Here is a 3,159-nt window from a genome sequence, read left to right as displayed (position 1 = left end):
GAAGAATGCCACATTTGTGGTTTGCTGTTTATTTATCACTCTAAGCCTTGTGGTTTTGAAGGTAAACTCATTTTTCTCTGATTCAGAATGGTAGTAGAAGGAATACTAAAAGGAACACAAAAACACAACACTTGTCTGTTCTCAGAGGGTGTGCTCTCCTACATCTTTTTTGTCTTTTTATTTGTTTTGTCTATGCAGACTTTGTGCTCTCTGGTGCAGAACCAGGACTTCACCTGTTTCTGTGTTTACCCTGTATCTCACAAAGTTTGAGCTGCCATGCAAATAATAAATACAACCATTTATATGGCTGAGCAAAAGCCTTTTTTTTTTTTTTTTCCTAAAATGGGTGTGACACAGGGACAGACTGGGCAAAGTTTGCGAAACACTTTGTACTGTGTGCTGATTGCTCCATCTTTTAGACCAAGCTGGGGCTCCCAAGAAGAGAGGGAACTAGCCGGGGTAGTTCCAGTGAGGATCGAGAACTTGCGCTGCACAGCCGAGGCCCATGTTTTCCCTGCAAAGATAGCGTGATGTCTATCTACTTACCCTGAAACCAAACCCAACGACACATTTCCTCTCATATGAAGTAATCCTACAGCACAAATCAAGATTAATTGACATCTCGTGTCTACCACAGCTGCACAAATGGTCGGTACAGCACAAGTGGGGCCTGTTCGCTAATCGTGAAGTAGCTAAGAGCAGACCTTGGATTACTGTGGCCTATAGCAATATATCACTTTCCATAAAAAGAAAGGAACATTGTGCTCTCTTTCTCAACACTGTTTCACCCCAGCTCATCAGTTGCCCAGCAATCGCCCTCCTCTCCCAACACTTGCATGGCAAAAGGAGGGGTTTTAATCCCAGAGAAATTCTGCTGCGCTCAACTGAAGCAAAAGGAGCAGGGACGAGCGGGTGGGGGAAGAGGCTGTTAACAGCAGCAAAAAACTCCAGCACAAGGGGAGTTTCCAGGCTATCAGAAGTCTAAAGGCCAGTCTTTCCTTTTTAATGGCGCCAATGCGCTCTGCCCTGGCTGACCGGAGACTGCCTGACAGGCGAGAGCAGCCTCTTGTCTCTGCAGAAGAATTTCATCTCTTGCTGAACAGTCAAACCCGCTGTTGAGTTATGGCTCCATTTCAGTTACAGCAGCCTTTTAAAGCACATACGTTAAGTTCTCATATTGTGAAACCAGTCATTTCGCAAACTGGCTAAAGTTTTCAGTCATTTTGCAAAATGCCAGGAGGTAGTAGGTATGCACGTGAAATCCTCACCCTCTGGCTATTACTAACTCACTAAATCAAAGAGAGATGTAAAACTATTCTTACGTTCATTTCTACAACCAGGCAATCTTTTGTAATTACTTCTAAAGCCAGTCAGCAACACCCATCCCTTGACAGAGCTAACTAGTATTTTCACAACAGTGTATTGTAACATCAGCCCTTACAATTCAGTCTCACACGTAACATCTGCCTCTGTCTTGCAGAGCTCTGGCCCGCTGCAACTCCATTACCCAAGCCAACCTCCCCAAATTAATATTGATCATCTGTCTGAATCCATCATAAAAGTTTATTTCCATTACCAGCCTCACCACCAGGAAAATTGAAGAAATGGTCACAGGAAAAGAGAACACGTTTCACATGTCCCAAGAACATGGTACCATACACTGGGAGAAATACCTAAGTTCCCAAGATATAGGATGGGATGTTTAGATTGGATATTGGGAAGAATTTTGTCATGGAGAGGATAGTCAAGCATTTTAACAGGCTGCCCAGGGAAGTGGTGGATGTGGCACTAAGGGGCATGGTTCAGTAATAGGACTTGGTAGATCAGGTTGCTGGTTGGACCTGGTAATCTTGAAGGTCTTTTCCAACCTAAATGATGCTATGATTCTATGGAGAAGCCACTGGCTAGGTACATGTTCTGCAGGGCAGGATCTGGGTCATACACTGAATGTCATCCAGCACTGCAACACCATTATGAAAAAGGCAAACAACACGCTGGATGTATAAACAGGAGAAAATCCCTCAGGACAAGTGAAGTAATACCTTCACCCTGGGCTAGCCAGGCCTAAGCTGGACTGCCCTCCAGTTTTGGAAGCAATGCTTCAAAACCAACCAACTGGAAAGAGTCCAGGAGAGACAAATGAGATAGATCAGAGGTCTAGAAAACACAGTCAGTGACAAAGGACTGGAAGAACTGCATCTATCCAATAATATCCCAATCAATATAAAATTGCTGGAAATACAGTCACCCACTGAAGTCTATTTTTGATAGCCGCAGTGCACCAAGATGCCCAGAGTGCCAGCATTCACACAAGTAGTGTGATGACAATGCCAGGCAGTTTGCGAATGTCTCCAACTTTCAGTCACTTTGTGTGGCAACTGAGAAGGGAAATCAAGCAGTGAAATAAAATGTCTGTGATTCTTGTCACAAAATGTCCAAACTTTCAGTCATGAGTTTCATGATTAAAACGTTTTGCGAAGTTAAAGAAAACTGCGCTCATTCCACAAAATTACTTTACAGGATGACTAACCCACATATGAAAATACTTTTAAAAATTATTCTAACCAATTTGTTGTATTATTCTGTCATACTACCTGGGGAGCTTGCAATTGCAGAACCCTGTGGAGACTAAGGAAGGCAGCATGCTTGCTTTGCAAAAGGGCAGAAGACCCTAAAATCTAGCTTACATGATTTGACCACAGAAATCACGGGAGCCTTTGGCCAAATTGAGATCCAAAATGAAATCTTCTGCGTTCAAGCCCACTGCCCTCTCCATCACCACCTACACTCATTCCCATGCTCCATAGTGTTCTTTTTTACCTGTCAGTATGTATAGCACTGTAACTATAAAAACACATTGCACAGCACAGCATCATATAGGATATAACACAGGTTACCCACCAAAACAGGACTGAATTTAGTCACCTTGCAGGGAAATTGGGATTCAGAGTCTGAGTTGGAGGCTGAAGTCACCTCCCACCACAGTACCTGCAATCTGCTTCAGACTGGGGATTGCCTTTCCTTACTGCCTCACCTGGAATGTAGACACAAAACAGGCATGGAAAAAGAAAAGGAAAGAAAGAAAGAAAGAAAGAAAGAAAGAAAGAAAGAAAGAAAGAAAGAAAGAAAGAAAGAAAGAGAGAAAGAAAGAAAGAAAGA

This window comes from Oxyura jamaicensis, chromosome 2, assembly GCF_011077185.1.
Source record: "Oxyura jamaicensis isolate SHBP4307 breed ruddy duck chromosome 2, BPBGC_Ojam_1.0, whole genome shotgun sequence".
Classification (NCBI taxonomy): Eukaryota; Metazoa; Chordata; class Aves; order Anseriformes; family Anatidae; genus Oxyura; species Oxyura jamaicensis.
This window is presented reverse-complemented; position numbering follows the sequence as displayed.